At 39.9% G+C, this 18827-nt stretch overlaps 1 protein-coding gene across 1 annotated transcript in view; it reads left to right on the top strand.

Moving 5' to 3' along the window:
• Nucleotides 1–18827, top strand: part of LOC123520620 — a 462153-nt gene that overhangs the window by 58252 nt on the left and 385074 nt on the right. The window contains exon 2 of the mRNA XM_045283064.1: nt 452–513. The gene's annotated coding sequence lies outside the window, so the exon portion shown is untranslated. The remainder of the gene's footprint in view (nt 1–451; nt 514–18827) is intronic.

The raw sequence follows: 18827 nt of genomic DNA, 5'->3' as shown, positions 1-18827 counted from the left end.
GGGGACCATTGTACAGTATATACTGAGCGGGACTGGGGTTGATAGCCTTGGCAATGTTGTTACAGGTGTTCGATTTCTTCACCATTCTGTCCGCTACCTTCATGTAGCGTCGAGACCAGTTTTCATTGTATTCATTAGAGTTTAGCAACATTTGTTTCTTGCCCACCTCTCATCACCATGAGTTTGATTACACTGACCGCTCGCCTCGTTTTTCGTAAGTACATGTCATTGTCGTTTTTTTTTTTTTTTTTTGCGTCTGTTTATTTTTCATCAGTACTGTGATGATTGCCTTGCATTTCATCCATCACCATTTATCTACCATTATCTGATATTTATTGGTATATTTATTACTTCGTACATGTTTTGGCATAAATCTTACACACGGTAGTAAGTTGTTGGTGCACTTAAGTATACCAATCAATGTGACCTCTTGATTTCTTCTTTTTCCCAGAGTCGGGCCGCGTGTGGAGGAGCCTTGAGACAGCGCCTAGCGCCATACCGCCCCCGTCACAGGTGAGACTGAGCAGCGCGTCACGCAGGACAGGTCGTACAGGAGGAGCAATTCGATATAATGTAAGGCTGACTGGCTGAGCCCGCCAGGTAACAGCGGCAATAAAGGAGGCCACACGGGTGGTGGAGAAATGAGATTGAAAAGTTTCAAGACGAAACTTGGCAAAGATTGGCACAGTGCTGGGACTCGAGGAGAAAAGTTTGAAGATGCCTTTCTTCAGCAACATGCTGCTGCTGCTGCTGCTGCTGCTGTTGCAGCTGCTGATGATGAAGGTGATGATGATGATAATGGCAGATCTGTGCTATTAGAATACTAGATTAATAAAGCTGAGAATTGACATTAAAATATAAACAACATAGGTGAAGTTAAAAAGTCAACAAATATTGATATAGACATTCACGGTCTCTGGTCGCATATGCTTCACAAGACAGCTGCTTTTAGAATATGACAACAGGTAAAACTTTTCATTCACTTGTTAACAAACAGGCGAATGTCACTGACTTATACAACGCTTGTTCTTTGATATGACCACATTTCCCTGACAACAAACTCACCGGTCATATGTTGAGGAAAGCAGACAGTATGACGCTTATTTTCATTGTCCAAAATACAGAGCCAGGTGCAGACTGGAACACTGGCTAGACACGGTGTCTCATCAACGCTGTCATGTTTGCTACACAGAGGCTTTTCTCATTTTTTTTTTTTAATTCTCATTATATTCCACGGGCACGACAGTTTGACAACGATGGGGGAGCGCGGTAAACTGACACAATTACCTCTGGCAGGACAAGTGTACCTGACAGGTGGAGACAATTACTGGAACGCTTGGCGCGGTCACCGAGCCTCGCCCAATGAACGGGTCACGAAAAGTTGTTGAGGGAAAATGTGAGCGGCGCTGAAACTCAGGTATTTGTATTTCCGATGCGCCAGAAATGTGACTCGCCGAAATGTACATCATAAAATAGTCACTCTTGAAAAAGGTAAACAAAACAACAAATTCAAAAGCAACCAAACGAAGTAAAAAAAGATCAAAAGCAGATCAATGAAAAATAAAAACAGCATATTCAAAAGTTATCTAATAAAATAATAGTAAAGAAAAAAACGTATTTTCAAAAGTGATCCTGTGAAAAGGTTAGAAAACGATGCATTCAAAACTGGAGGTGCTGGAAATAAAAAGAAAAGAAAGAAAGAAAGCTACTGAATATATAAAGCTGGAAAGGTGACAAGTGACACTGCACTGGAAATTAAAGTGAAAAGTTAAAGGATTTGACTAAGTTAAAGGAATTACAAAATAATCTACAACATAACAGAATATTACATAACAATACCAAAACTTTAAACTTAAATTTGCACGTAATGAAAGGTCACAGAGAAGAAAAGAATACAGATAAACATAGAAAGGTATTTAAAATCAAACGTGGAAGTATCAATCACCCATATACGACATCAAACGACAAAAAAATGTTCTTATCTGAATTTACTGACAACTCACAAAAAAAAGAGAAATTAATCATGACGCGTTTTCATATTCATTCTGCTAACTAACAGATGATTGATTTTATACAGCTTCAGAAACTCATGTATGGATTGAAATAGTGAAGGCTGTGGCCATTAATCTTCTGACCTCCATAGACCCTTACTCATGTCAACAAAATGGTTAGATCGTACACAAATCTCAAGGTAAAAATGTGTCCCAGTACTAAAAGGGTTAAAAACAAAGATGGGAGGATTAATGAAGCATATACAAGGTAAAAAAAAATCCCTCATGAATTTCCTCGGAGGCTTTATTATTAACGCAGGTTTTGAAAAGTATTAAATGAGAAGCGAGCTAATTAAATCCCTAATGATGGCTAATATAATAACAGCGCCTTCGTCTCTCCTTCCACACCCCTTCCCCTGCCTCTCCGCTGGCTGGCACAGGAGTAATGGGATTAGGACATAACGAGATGGTGTGTCAGGCAGAGTGAGATGAGGGTGACTTCCACGCCTCGCCCACCCCACTGTAACACTCAACTTGCTCTCTCCATGCCCTCGCCATTTCTGTCTCTCTCTTCTCTCCCTATCCCTCTCTCTCTCTCTCTCTCTCTCTCTCTCTCTCTCTCTCTCTCTAGGCATGTACGTATGTCATGTGCTAATGCGTGTAACAGCTAAAGACACACAATCTTAAATTAAACCCAATAAAATAAAACCCACCATAACCCAGGCTTAGTCAATTAACAGTCGTAAAGTCCTGTACTGCATGGAGTGGACAAGTACTTATATTACCTGCTAATTAGGCAGTACCTGTGCTAAACACGCCGTGGGGGAGGAGGGCCAGAGGACCGGAATGACTTTCAACGCTCCAACGCTCCCCCTCGCAATGAAACGTTCTGGGTACGAATAAATTTGCATGCAGAAAACCGCGCCAGGAGGAGTTGAGTTGGTGAAAGTCTCCGTATGAGGCGACGAGTGAAATGTAGGCACGAGTCCCAGTGAGTGAGTGAAGGGCAGGACTCTGGAGGGACACAGAAGGGAGGGAGAGACGCGGGAGGGACATGGGAGGGAAGGAGGAAGGGAAAGAGGGAGAGAGGGGTTTATGAAGGATGGCGGGAAGTCCCGTGGAGTATGTGATGTGGGGAGTGAACGAATTCATTAAGGAAAAAAAAAAAAAAGAGGGAAGGAAAGAAATATTCCAAGTGAAGAAAGTCTAAACAAGTCGAGTGATTGTGAATGTGAAAAAAAAAGAGGAAATTAGGCGTTTCATAGTACAGTGACCGCCATGTGATTCAAGAGGCAGGGAAGTCCAGCGCAGTGTGTGATCTGGAAGTGAGCGAGTCCTATAGGAAATAATGAGGAGGAATAAAAAAGTGTAAATGAAGCCTAGAGAAACTCTGTCATTCCATACCAATAAACATACCGGATTTCTTGTCTTATCATTACTTTTCTTATAATAACTACCACGTATAGTCATAATGGCCTCTTAAAGCTTCTATTATCTTTCTTTATGTATTTTCTTCCGCGACTTTCACCTTCCTATGCGCTCTCACGTCTCCCTTTTTCCCTAGTAATTTCAAGCACAGTGATATATTGCCAGTGTTAATTTCCATAGTGAAAAGTACGAATGAACGTGCAGCAGTACCAGCAGGCTTTGGGTAAATGCAGAAATTCAGTTATCGTTACTATTATTAGCATTACTATTATTTTTTTAGATGATGAATTAAAATGAAACTAAAAGGGGAATGAGAAGGGTGATGGAAGTTATGTCTCTCTCTCTCTCTCTCTCTCTCTCTCTCTCTCTCTCTCTCTCTCTCTCTCTCTCTCTCTCTCTCTCTCTCTCTCTCTCTCTCTCTCTCTCTCTCTCTCTGTCGTGCATGCAGTACTCCTCTTTTCATGCAAACAACATCCTTTATTCTTCCTCTTCCTATGCAAACTTCCCTTTTCATCCTTCCTTTCCTCTTTCTCCTCGGCTTTCTCTCTCAGCGACACCACTCCGACAAACTCTCTCTCTCTCTCTCTCTCTCACGCGATCATACTCACACCCACAAAAAAAAAGAGCAAAAAACCTCACAAAGAAAAAAATGAAGAGAAAAAGAAAAGGAAAGAAAGAAAAAAACGAGTTGCCATTCATCATCTTTAAGTATCCCTCCCTTCCACGCCAGGCAGACAGACAGGCAGACAGACAGACAGACCCAGACCAGCAGGAGGAACAGAGCAGCCCGTGAGTGGCGGCGTCTTTTCCTCAAGCACCTGAATACGCAGTGTCGTCATTATTTCATTAACTCTTGTAGGGACGGGATGGCGAACGGCTCACCTTTACCAGTGGGGAGACTCAGACTCAGGTGGGTGGTGGCGAGGGTTATTAAAGGGTCGAGGAAGAGGAAGAAGCCCTTTCTTTGCCCTTTCGCTACAACGCGCACAAGACCTCCATGACTCGGCTAATGAACAGTGCACTGGTAGGTCTTCGTATTAACGTTGAGGGTGCGTTGATAAGATTTGCGGTATCTCATTTTAAGCCCTTCATTACTGGGACACATTTTTACCTTGAGATTTGTGTACGATTAGACGATTTTATTGACATTACGAAGGGTCTATGGAGGTCACTATTTTAATCCTCATGTAAGTTTCTGAAGCTGTATAAAAATCACCAAACAGGAAGCGGAATGAATACGGAAAAGCGTTATAGTACTGAAGGGGCTAAATCAATAGAACTCAACTCTTTTTAGAAACTGTGGACTTGATTCAAACTTGCCCCTTTCACTGCTGCGGTTATCCCTTGTCAGCATTCATGGCACTGAGAGGATTTGTTTACACAGGTACTGGAGGAAAGGGTAGCGTATGAGGTTAGTTTGGTCTCTCTTTTGTGTCCTCAGTACATGTGTGTCTAAAGGTTATAAGCCGAAGAGAAATAAAGAGAGAGTATATGAAGTTAATTTTGTCTTTGTTTATAAGGATACAGAAAAAGAAGGACAAAATATGGAGTTACTTTGGTATTTTCCCGCGTCTTTATTAAATGTGTATCTAGAAAAATCATAAGTGGAAGAGAGAGAGAGAGAGAGAGAGAGAGAGAGAGAGAGAGAGAGAGAGAGAGAGAGAGAGAGAGAGAGAGAGAGAGAGAGAGAGAGAGAGAGAGAGAGAGAGAGAGAGAGAGAGAGAGAGAGAGAGAGAGACAGTATATGATTTTAATTCTGTCCTTCTTATAGCTAAAACGATAAATGGTTATATGGAAAAAAAAAAAAGAAATATGTTATCCAGTAATAAATCAGTGAATAAGATCTTCTAATGTAAATTCACATTATTTCTGGGATTATTTTTTTTCGGGGGATAAAATAAAAAAAAAATTTCTAAGGCTACTGGAATAAAGTGGTAAGGGTCACACTGAGAAAGAGAGAGAGAGAGAGAGAGAGAGAGAGAGAGAGAGAGAGAGAGAGAGAGAGAGAGAGAGAGAGAGAGAGAGAGAGAGATATATATATATTTACTTGAATACATGCCTTCAAATCTAAATAAACGCCCAATAACATAATGATAAAAAGAAAAGAAGAAAAGAAAAGAAAAAAAGAAAGGGATAGTCGTACAGTGTCAATAGCTTTGTCCTGAAAACCTGCCAATGATACAAAGACACCCCCTGAAAGAACAAAGGCACACACACACACACACACACACACACACACACACACACACAAGGCAGTTAACATCGATCGCCTCTCGTTATGCATACAGGAGAGAAAGTTTTTGGTCTAAATCTTACTCAGTCATAAAATTGGACGCCTGTAAATAAATCACAATGAATGCAAAAGGAAAGAAAGGAAAGTTTGACTGACTGCCTGACTGACTTACTGACTGACTGATTGACTGACTGACTGACTGAGTGAATGAATAAATGAATGACTAATTGAGATAAGAAAAAGAAGAAAATATGTAAAAAGAATTATGTAAACACGACAACCACGAAGCTATTGAAAAGGAGAAACTGATTGACAGACTGCAATAATGCGCAACACAACTGAGATCACATGACGCCGAGAGAGAGAGAGAGAGAGAGAGAGAGAGAGAGAGAGAGAGAGAGAGAGAGAGAGAGAGAGAGAGAGAGAGAGAGAGAGAGAGAGAGAGAGAGAGAGAGAGAGAGAGAAACATGACGTGCATATTTACAAGTCTAATCCTCGACGTAATAGCATAAAAATTAACGACGTCATTTTTCACGTATCTTTGCAGGTAAACTCCTCCCCATTATCGTAGTTAGCGACATTATTCACCCAAAGTACATCCTGTTATGCATCACGCCATTTGTTCTCTCCCTAATCAATACAAATAACCATACTCCACCCACTCCTACCCACGACAACCTCTCTCAACTTACATCTTCCCTGCCTGCACCTCCCTGCCAGCGCCCCAGCACCTACCCAGGCCAGGCAGTGACTCAGATGGCCCGGGCTTCATGGCAAAGGATGAGGTGATAAATATTGGTAATAACTAAAGACTCAATATCCAGGAGCGACACACCACCGCCCGCCGCCGCCCATCTGTACCTGCACCGCCGCCCACCATCACGTAAACTTTTTTTTTTTTTTTTTCATTGGGGAGGTTACATGATTTTTTTTCTGTCGTCAGTAAATCATGGATAGAACTGTCATTGCATTTCTTGATTCCTTTTTTTTTTTTTTTTTTACATATTTGCAACTTCAATGCCTACAAGATGAGGATATTTCTCTCTCTCTCTCTCTCTCTCTCTCTCTCTCTCTCTCTCTCTCTCTCTCTCTCTCTCTCTCTCTCTCTCTCTCTCTCTCTCTCTCTCTCTCTCTCTTGCTCGCTCTTTCTCTCTCGCTCCCCCTACCTGCCAATCTATCTCTGTATTACGAGGCAAACATTATACATTATTATTACAAACATTATTACTTTCCTCGGGGCTGAGAGAGAGACCAGGCGTTCTGAATGTTTCCCTTCCATATTGAAACTGAATAGGAAATCTCACCAGTGTACTCTGACCTCTGGCTCCAGGTAACGGAATCTGCGAGGCGTGTCTCTGTGCAAGCAATTGAGTTTTGTTGAAGCGCACCAGAGTTTCAAATTTTCAGGAAAGATTTTTTTTCTTTTACCTCGGAACAAAATAAGGAATGGAAAAAGGGAAGATATAAGGAAGAAAGTGGATTTTTCCTGGAAAGTGGATGAGGGTGAGCGAAGTAGGAGCAAGAATTGCCATGGATCGTGTAATAAATAGAGAGGATGACGAAGGTGGAAAGAAGATGAGAGATGGTCGAGGTTTGACGAAAATTCTTCGAAAAAAAAAGACAAGAAAGAAGAGAATGAAAAAAAAAAAAGAAATATGAGAGCTGGTGAAAGAAATGAAGCCTTAAAGAATAAAAAAATGAAGAAGAAGTAACATCTATATAAAGAAACCACAAGAAAAGGAGACAGAAATGCAATCAACTCTCCATCTATATCAGACGCTGGATCCAATCTCAGTGGAACCATGCGTGCTTTGGGGTCCGAGGGGTCTCCAAGCGCATGGGTTCGAATCCTATCCACGGTCCGAGTGTAGGTTGGGCTTCCTCACTCGGGGCAACGGTTTCCTAGCGGGTGGGCATTGAGATACGAGGTGCCCCAAAAAGTACCCTCTTTAGCCCAGAAATTCCTGTGAAAAAGCCCAATTGGTATAAAAAGAAAAGAAAAAATCTAACCAAAGAAAAAAGAGTAAACATTTTTATCGTGTGTGTGTGTGTGTGTGTGTGTGTGTGTGTGTGTGTGTGTGTGTGTGTGTGTGTGTGTGTGTGTGTGTGTGTGTGTACCATCCTTTCCTCGCTGCACAAGAACCTTTACTTTATTTCTGTACCTATTCTGCTCATCATACAAAGCAGATCACTCAGCATGATCGTCTTTCCTAATACCTTCAAGCCAAGACTCCATTTCATTTAAACCAGAATGTAATACACCCTTGGCCTTGTCAGGGATATTGTGGCTGGTAGTTTCTTTTCGAGTAGAGTGGACATTTTTAATTTGTTTTATATCTGGTGAGAGAGAGAGAGAGAGAGAGAGAGAGAGAGAGAGAGAGAGAGAGAGAGAGAGAGAGAGAGAGAGAGAGAGAGAGAGAGAGAGAGAGAGAGAGAGAGAGAGAGAGAGAGAGAGAGAGAGAGAGAGAAAATCAATCAATGACACATACTATAAGACAAATAGATAGAAACATAAGTAAATGAAACATACATATAACTATGAATGAATATACAAAACGTGGACAAGAAACGAAATAAGGACAAAACAAAAGATAGAAGTCCACACAAGGAGGATCATGTTTTGACCTTGAGAAAGAAGAATAGAAACACACTTTACCTCTACAGCATGACGACCTCTTCTCTGGGTGAGGGAGAAGCAGACGACAGGGCAGGGCAGCCTTCTCTCACCAAGGGCTCTCTCTCATCTGGGGATGGAAATATTCATGTTATAAATGGTAACAATACGGCAGGATGATAATTTTTCTGCTCCTAATCCATGTTTCTTGTTTACTTAGTATCGAGTTAAGAAGGTTTTTTGCTGTATGTATTCTTTAAGTTCTCTCTCTCTCTCTCTCTCTCTCTCTCTCTCTCTCTCCAGCAAGCACAACTAAAACTAAAGAAAATACAAAAATGATTAAAAAAAAGCCCACTTCAGTGTCAGTTCTTAAAGTGAAGTTAAATAATAATCAGATACTGAAGGATTTTTTAAGAGCATGACCAGCACACTGTAAGGAAAGCCAGAGGATCACCAGTAGAGCGGCCACGATGGAACTCATAACGGCGATCATATATAAGATTGTGAAGTGATATACGTTAAAGAATCTTCCTGTTTATGATGGATTAAAAATAGTGAGGCAGAAAATCAAACTAACTTAGGAGGTTTGCAAGATTTTTTTTTTCCGCGTGTCTAAAATGTCAAAGTGTTAAAAGTGTCAAACGGTGTGTAACTAATATTGTAAATGCCAGAAAGCAAAGAATAAACAAAATACTTAGAAAACACACAGCATTCTCTCGCCACTTTTCAAAGGATTTTCTATCTTTAAGTGTGTCTGCCTGTCTGTCTTCGTTTCTGTGCATCTGTATGGCTTTATGTACCTGTCTGTGTGTCTGTCTGTCCGTCTGTCTGTGTCTTTTTATCTATGTCTATCTCTGTTTCGGTCTGTTTATATCCGACTGTCTGTTTCTGCGTGTTTTTCTCTGTTTCTGTGTGCTTGTTAGTCTGTCCTTCTTGGTGCCTATCTGTGTCTTGTAATTATATTTCTTTAATGACTTACCTGAGACGCCTAGTTCGTGAAAAGTAGCGTGTGGACAGAAGGCTAGGAACAGCAGATGACGAGGTGGCGTGAGAAGCAAGAAGGAAAGGGAGGAAGGAAGGAGGAAGAAAGATGAAAAAACTTGGCATATTTTCAGGAAGGCAAGATAAAGAGTGACGGAAAGACAAAACTTGCGGAAGAGGCGGCAAGTGACGAGAACAGGAAAGGAAAAAAGAGGAAGAAGAAGAAATAATAATCTCGGGAACGCATCTCCCTGAGAGAAAAAGAAAAAAAGAAAACGTCGGGAGGAAGAGGGTGACGAAAGTAACTTTAGACAGAGAGGAAAAATAAGATGAATAATTAAGAAAAGAAAATGCACTTCAAATTATCGGTCGCTGCCTCCACCTGACTTGTCTTACGACCTAAAAATATACCGTAACACTAGAGAGAGAGAGAGAGAGAGAGAGAGAGAGAGAGAGAGAGAGAGAGAGAGAGTTCTTGTATTCGTTATAGTGTGATACTGAGTGAATGTTTGAATTGATCATGTCGCTTCGGAGAGTGTGGAGTGATAAATGGCTGTTGGATTGAAAAACGGAAGAGTGAGGAGGGAAAAGGGAACACAGAGACGCCAGATGGAGTGAAGTAGAGAAACAGAAATAGGGAAGCTGAGTGTTGGCTTATAGGACAACTCGGCTTATGACCAAATCGCTCCACCCTTGTCAATTCGCCCCTTCACTAAGATTTCGTGTCCAATACACTCACATACACAGGAAAAGTGGGGCATTTCCTCTTGTATGCTTCATTACCACAAGTTAAAATGTACATAAAAGGCACTGTACATATACATTGTCTTTTTACCTCTTCAGCACCATGTATACGCGTTTTTCTATTCATTCGAGTTAGTATTTGGTGATTTTCTATAGCTTCAGGAACTTATGTGGGGATTAAAATAGTGAAGACAGTGCCCATCTTCTGACCTCCATAGACCTTTCCTAATGTCAATAAAATAGTCTAATCATACCACAAAATCAAAATAAAAACGCGTCACAGTACTTAAGGGGTTAAAATAGCACTCAACACTGCAACAGTACAAAGGTGTCACTCAACGTAGGTCTGCTCTCACAGTTTTGCCGCCAAGCGTGACGGCACGTTTTCTGCTGACGGACAAATACAACAAAGTATCCACATTACATTCAGTTTCCCCAGTAATTCCATTCTTTCACTTCCTGGCGCTTCTTTTTTGCATGAATGGTCCCAGCGGTGAAGTGTGCAGTGATGTGATGACAGGAGTTCTTATTTTCAAGGCACTACATCACGACACTACTTTAACCCCCGTGACGTGTTTCTATATTCATTCTGCTTCCTATTCGGTGGTTTCATACAGCTTCAAAAACTTATGTGGGGTTGAAAATAGTGAAAACTGTGGCCATTAATCTTCTGACCTCCATAGACCCTTCTTAATGTCAATAAAATGGTCTAATCGAACATAAATCTTCAGGTAAAAATGTGTCCCAGTATTGCAGGAGTTAAATACCGCACCTTCCCCTCTTATTCCATCCCTCCACCCACCCTCTCCTTCCCCCAACCTCGTCTTTCTTCCGGTCTCCTTCACCTCACCTCACCTCCCTTCTGCTAAATATAATGCACACTTTCACCATGGAAAATATATCACACCTCATACATACACAGACGGGAAAACAGATAATAAATACACAATACTGATCCACAGACAAACATGTAGACCTAGCCATAGGAATACAAGCCTACAAATGAACTTTGATGCTTGTGAATGTGTAGAGAAAACATACTACACACAGTACATACACAGTGCACGTACACATAAAACATAAACATGCAAGATTATTTGTATATATGGACTAATTCAATAACAAAATCAATCAGTGTACGTATATTGATATGTTGCCTATCTTGTATTGTCTAGTTCTCTCTCTCTCTCTCTCTCTCTCTCTCTCTCTCTCTCTCTCTCTCTCTCTCTCTCTCTCTCTCTTTCTACGAGGATCACATATCTCATCTTTATACGCTTCTCTAAAGTGCCAATAAATCAGAATCGCAATATAAAAACAGACGCTAATTTGTTAATAATTACCGAAAATCAATGTGTGTGTGTGTGTGTGTGTGTGTGTGTGTGTGTGTGTGTGTGTGTGTGTGTGTGTAAGAGCGTTTTTATTTTCCTTTATCACCACAAAAATTGAGAGAGAGAGAGAGAGAGAGAGAGAGAGAGAGAGAGAGAGAGAGAGAATATGAATAGAAACAAATCAGATTAAGTTTTCCAATTACACATCTCGGGTCATTAAACAAGATCGAGGCTTCGGAACCAAAGGGCTTCATTAACATCAAGGCTTCACGGAACTCCTAAATAACTTCGCAATTCAGCACCAATCCAGACGTGAGAATGGATCCGAACCCGAGCGAAACGAAGCTATTTTGTGGAACTTCAAACCCCCATTATTCTCCCTGGTCATTAAGGCTCATAAAGCTTCACTGGAAGTCATTGAGAATTCATTAATTATTGCGATTGTTCCGGGGCATGTGACGGTGAGGACAGGTGAGAAGTGGGCGAGGGGAATTGTCACGGTATGTTACGCTATAGTTATGAGGGTACGAGCATGGACAGTGGGGGATGTTAACCTCTTCAGTACTGGGGCATATTTTTTTTTTTTACTATGAGCTTTGGGTGTGATCAGACGATTTTATTTACATTAGGAAGGGTCTATGGAGGTTAGAAGATTGATGGCCAGAGTCTTCACTATTTTAATTCTCCCCATAAGTTTCTGAAGCTGTGTAGAATCAGTAAATAGTAAGCAGGATGAAAAAGGAAATGCGTCATGGTACTCACGAGGTTAAGGTTAATAGATGGACAGGGGGGGGGGGTGTTGAGTGTATCGGTGGCTATGGCAGTGAACACGCAGATAGAGGTTTGATATTAGTGTTGAGTTGTTATGGAAGAGATGGTGGGATTTCTTACAGTGGTTGTGACGGGAATGATAGAGAAGTTGTCTTGGTCTTGTTGTCATTCAGGATTTGAAGATTACAGTTGTTAATACCACTACCAGCACCACCATTACAACAATAACAACTACTACTACTACTACTACTACTACTACTACTACTACTACTACTACTACTACCACCACTGCCACTGCACCACCACCACCACCACCACCACTACTACACCACTACCACTACTACCTACTACACCACCACTGCACCATTACCACTATTACTGCTACCACTACAGCCACACCACTACTACCTACTACTACTACTACTACTACTACTACTACTACTACTACTACTACTACTACTACTACTACTACTACTACTACTACTACTACTACTACTACTACTACTACTACTACTACTACTACTACTAATAATAATAATAATAATAATAATAATAATAATAATAATAATAATAATAATAATAATAATAATAATAATATTAATGATAATAATAATAATAATAATAATAACAATAATAATAATAATAATAATAATTGATAATGATAATGATAATAACAACATCTGCCTTTCACTTTCACATTTCAACACTCGCCCTTAATCCAGAGAAGAAGAAAAGTATTAGGACAACGCAAAAAAGGCAATAAATTAAATCAAGAAAAATAAAAATAAAATAGAGATATAAATACCATGAAAAAATAAGACAGCTAATTTTGCCCTAACTAACTCAATTATATCTTTATTAACAAAGCTAAAAAGTCACACACACACACACACACACACACACACACACACACACACACACACACACACTGCAATTCACTGGGTGCCGCACTATACACATACACACACATAAATGCCACAAATAGTATGTATATAATGCCCAGTTACATCTCCAGTTTATAATGACACGGTACAATTGCTAGGAAGAAGGCTTACCAACTGTCCCGTGTATTCCTGCAAGGGCTGGCAGTGCTTAGGGAGACGCCAGGGAGGGACAGAACGTTAGGAGGGCAGTTGGGAAGGCAAAGATGAAGTGATGTGGCGTGAGAAGCAGTAACAAAGGTGTTCTGCTGTGCATTTTTGTTCCTAGTTTTTTTTTTTTGTTATTGTTATTGTTACTATTAGTGCGTTTATAGCAGCAATGATGGGGGTTGGGATGGTGGTGCTGGTGGGGACGGTAGTAGTAGTAGTAGTAGTAGTAGTAGTAGTAGTAGTAGCAGTAGTAGTAGTAGTAGTAGCAGTAGTAGCAGTAGTAGTAGTAGTAGTAGCAGTAGTAGCAGTAGTAGTAGTAGTAGTAGCAGTAGTAGCAGTAGTAGTAATAGTAGTAGTAGTAGTAGTAATTACAGCGGTAACAACAGCAATAACTGTAGCAGTCAAATTTGCATGCTTATGAGTTGTGCATTTTTGGGCAAATGCAGCGGCAAAAGAGGAGGGGTGCGGTGGTTTGCAATTGAATGCAAATGCATGATAATTCTTTGAATAGAGCGCTGCCTCACACGAGAGGCGCCGTGACCACCTCTGCACGCCACTGCTGTGCTTCACGCTCCACCACCCCACCACTACCTTCACAAGAAACAGTCTCAGACAAACTGCAGTGTTTTTAGATTTATAAAGGTACTAAGTCTCAAAGAAATAGATACCAAAACATTTTTCATCGAATCCTTGTAAAATAAAACAATCGGCAAGAATTCAAACGCAAAAAAAAAAAAAAAAAAATCAAAAGCTTAAGAATTATGACAACGTAAGGTATTTTCATTTTCACTCTACTTCGTCCATTAACTGTTCACGTCAATCAAGTGTTTGTGTTTTATGGCGAGACGAATAAAAAATCTCAAGTATTATTTCTCACGGATCAAAAAATACAATAATAATGTTTTTCCAACTGGTACACGTTTCATCATTATCATCATCATGACTATACTGATTTTGTTACCACCACTACTACTACTACTGTTATCATCACACACACACACACACACACACACACACACACACACACACACACACACACACACAAAATATCAATCAAATACAATACTTTTTCAATAATAAAACAAACTGTACAAATCACTGAAAACAAAATATCAGAAAAGATGGAGGAATGTAATGAAGAACTGAAGGTGTGCACGCTTCCTCACTGAAAAAGAAGAGAGTAGAAGATTACCTAAACTTAATAAAAGGATGAAAATTAGTCTCTCTCTCTCTCTCTCTCTCTCTCTCTCTCTCTCTCTCTCTCTCTCTCTCTCTCTCTCTCTCTCTCTCTCTCTCTCATGGAAACCCTTTAGAGTATCACGGCTCGAGGATGCAAAAGTAACCCGGTGTCCATTAGGGGATATCGGCGGCGTGTCAGAGGAAGTGTTGGCAGCATAATGAGCCTAATAGTGCCCATGAATCCCAGCCACAGCCCCGCCACAACACCTGCTCCTGCCGATAACGGGGCTCTTCTCACACTCACACACACACACACACACACACACACACACACACACACACACACACACACACACACACACACACATACACACACACACAGGCAAGGCAGGCACATGGTTCATTCACCAATACTGTAAAAAGACACGGTGAAGTTGATTTTGTGTAGAAATTATCAGTACACATACATACATACATACATACATACATACATACATACACACACTGAGATATATGTTTAAATTCTATGAACTACAGCTAATAAATGAACTAGAACAATTATACAATGTTAATACATAAGAAAAGGAGAGTCATGGAGATATATACTCACAAAACAACTGCAGTTCGTTGCGTAAATTCTCGTTTACATACTACACACACACACACACACACACACACACACACACACACACACACACACACGATATCCTAACCTCACTATAGAATCAGACATTAACATTTGTAAAGGAATCAGGAACAAACTTAATATAAAGCAAACAGAGAGAGAGAGAGAGAGAGAGAGAGAGAGAGAGAGAGAGAGAGAGAAAGGCACCTACCTCCATCCAACGCTGTCCTGTCACTCACCGCTAACACCTACAGGGAACACTTCCAATTGACTCTATAATAAACGCCTCTCTCTCTCTCTCTCTCTCTCTCTCTCTCTCTCTCTCTCTCTCTCTCTCTCTCTCTCTCTCTCTCTCTCTCTCTCTCTCTCCCTAGTAATGACGCTGATTTTTACTCCCCATGCACCGAGTCTTCCCTGTCAGAGCGAGGTGAACGAATGGCCTCTTCCTGTACCTGCTTCATTCATTTCATATTCATGGTCCTCATCACTGAACTGCCAATATGGTGGAAAGAGAAGGACGACGAGGAGGAGGAGGAGGAGGAGGAGGAGGAGGAGGAGGAGGAGGAGGAGGAGGAGGAGGAGGAGGAGGAATGAGAGCAATAGGAAAGATGGTAACGAAGGAGAAAGAGAAGAAAAAAAAAGCAGAAGAATGAGGAAGAGGAAGAGAAAATAATGAATGCGAGAAACACGAAGGAGGAAGAAAAGGAAGAGATAGAAGAGGAGGAGGAGGAGGAGGAGGAGGAGGAGGAGGAGGAGGAGACAATTGCAGAAAGAATAATGCATAAGAACATACAGAAGAATAAGTGACAAAAAGAGGAAGGAGATGTAGAAGAGAAGACGAAAAAGAAGAAATATATAACCAAGGAGAGGAAGAAGAAATAAAGGAAAAAAAAGTAAAGGCAAGAAAAAATAAACCACATGAAAGGAAAGGCGACACTGAAATTTTGAAATATATGAATGAAAAGCAATCACACACACACACACACACACACACACAACACACACACACACACACACACACATGGAACACACACAGAACATATAAGAGAAATAAATATGAGATTCTTGGTGAAAAGACAATAAAAACTCATGGATAAAATAAGGTAAAGAAAATTTGGTGGTGGAGTGGTGGTGGTGGTGGTGGAGATTGGTTGGTGATAAGACAATAAAAACTCACACACAATACTAATACATGTAAAAGTGAAGGAAGTTTGGTGGTGGTGGTGGTGGTGGTGGTGGTGGTGGTGGTGGTAGTAGAAGTAGTAGTAGTAGTAGTAGTAGTAGTAGTAGTAGTAGTAGTAGTAGTAGTAGTAGTAGTAGTAGTAGTAGTAGTAGTAGTAGTAGCAGTAGCAGCAGGAGCAGGAAAAAATAGTAACAGAATGACAATAAAAAAAAAAGAAAAGAAAAGAGAAAGAAAAGGAGACGACAATAGAAAGAGATAAAAAAAAAAGATCAAGCAAAGCAATCTTAAAACCACCATTGACAACAAAACTAACACCACCAATAAAATTAGCAATGATAATATTACTAGGTGCTGTTGACTGTCTTGGCGCAATAGTAGTAATAACAGTGACAGCAGTGGCAGTAATAACACAACAGGAACACCAGAAGACAAAATAATCACAAGGAAGAAGAAGAAGAAACGCTACAATTCATGACGTTTGGCGGAGGGAGTCACTATCAAGGCGGGAAAAGACAATTAGCGTGTTTTCCGTCCCGGGGCGCTAAGGAAGGCTGGCGAGGTTTGACCGTAGGATTGAGAACACAGGCATCTTTCGCCTCGGTACTCGCTTCCTGACAAAAGAAAAAAAAAGAAGAGGAGGAGGAGAACGAGGAAGAGGAGGAGGAGGAGGAGGAGGAGGAGGAGGAGGAGGAGGAGGAGGAGGAGGAGGAGGAGGAGGAGGAGGAGGCGCTTGATTAGTGTGACTTCATCCCTCATGCACCTTAAGATTAATGCTGATGAGAGAGAGAGAGAGAGAGAGAGAGAGAGAGAGAGAGAGAGAGAGAGAGAAATATTCGACTGATCCACAATAACAATCCCATCTTTCTCGTCCTTTTTCATTACCATAATTAAGAGGCAATGATAGCAATTTCTGACTCTCTCTCTCTCTCTCTCTCTCTCTCTCTCTCTCTCTCTCTCTATATATATATATATATATATATATATATATATATATATATATATATATATATATGTCTATCTATCTATTTATCTCTATGGATGACATATATTCCATGCACTTGTAAATGTTTTGTTTGCGTAGTGTTGATTAAGTGAAATGGTGTTGACAGTTTGCTTGGGGCGTTTTCATGTTTGCAGATTGGTTGCTAGTATATAATTTATCAATATGCACGTTTAATCTTTTTTTTTTTTCCTGTCTATGTATCTGTATGGCTATTGATCTATTTATCTTTTTAATCTAAGTAAGAATGCATGTTATTCATCTCTGTCTATACACCTGTCTATCTATCTATGTTACCTTGATACAGGGATTATTACATTGTTCTCTTACTTCTTTCCCCTTATCATCTCTCATTTAACTGTATTATATTCTTCCTCCCTTATTTCTTTCCCCTCCTATCATCTCCCATGTACCTCCATTATATTCTTCCATTATAGCATTTTTTTTCCATCGTCCATCCATTTCTTTTTCTATTCCAGTTCTCCTCGTCGTGCAATTCTTTCCCAGTCTCCTACACGTTTACTTAACATCGATGCTCTGGCTGAGTTAATTAAGCCGCGTCCCAAAGAGATTCTGAGGAGGCCTGGAAAAGACGAGCATCTGAAGAAACAGGCTCGATTTAATATCAGGAATTGTGAAATGATTAAAACGCCGTCTGTCTCTCTCTCTCTCTCTGTCTGTCTGTCTGTCTGTCTGTCTGTCTGTCTGTCTGTCTGTCTCTCTCTCTCTCTCTCTCTCTCTCTCTCTCTCTCTCTCTCTCTCTCTCTCTCTCTCTCTCTCTACGCAAATTCAACATTGCAGTTTATATTTACTGTCGTTTTCATATAAAATGCGTATCCCTCCTGCCGACAAGCGCCCCTCAGATTTTTTATATATATATTTTTCTTTTATTATCAATGTTACTGTATTTTCTATTTCATTTTCTCCCCTTTTTATTTATCTATTACTTTTTTTTTATGTCGCACCCTCGCAATTAAGTTCATTCTTCATTTTGGATATTTTCTCTCTCGTTATATTTCCGTGTGTATACTCTTGGCGAAAGTCTGTATTTATTTATTTTATTTATTTCTCTGTTAATTCGTCTGTCTGTTAATCCGTCTGTCTGTCTCTCTCTCTCTCTCTCTCTCTCTCTCTCTCTCTCTCTCTCTCTCTCTCTCTCTCTCTCTCTCTCTCTCTCTCTCAGTCGTAATTTTGCTGGTTTCTCTCAACAGCAATAAGTATAAGTAAAGAACAAAATATTCCTCTTACACTCTTTATATTCTTTGACGATTGTTACCATTTATAAAAGTATAAATGGAAGTAGTAGTGGTAGTAATGGTAGTAGTAGTAGTAGTAGTAGTAGTAGTAGTAGTAGTAGTAGTAGTAGTAGTAGTAGTAGTAGTAGTAGTAGTAGTAGTAGCAGTAGTGGTGGTGGTGACAGTATTATCATTATTATTATTATTATTATTAGTAGTAGTAGTAGTAGTAGTAGTATCAACAACTTAATTTACGAGAACAGTAATATATATATATATATATATATATATATATATATATATATATATATATATATATATATATATATATATAATGGTTACAAAACTATGTCAAAAAATAACAAAAACAATAACAAGAAAAATAATCATAATAACAATAATAATAATGATAATAATAATAATA

Source organism: Portunus trituberculatus, chromosome 47, assembly GCF_017591435.1.
Source record: "Portunus trituberculatus isolate SZX2019 chromosome 47, ASM1759143v1, whole genome shotgun sequence".
NCBI lineage: Eukaryota > Metazoa > Arthropoda > Malacostraca > Decapoda > Portunidae > Portunus > Portunus trituberculatus.
Note: the sequence above shows the minus strand (reverse complement) of the source record. Positions and strands in the feature narration are given on the sequence as shown.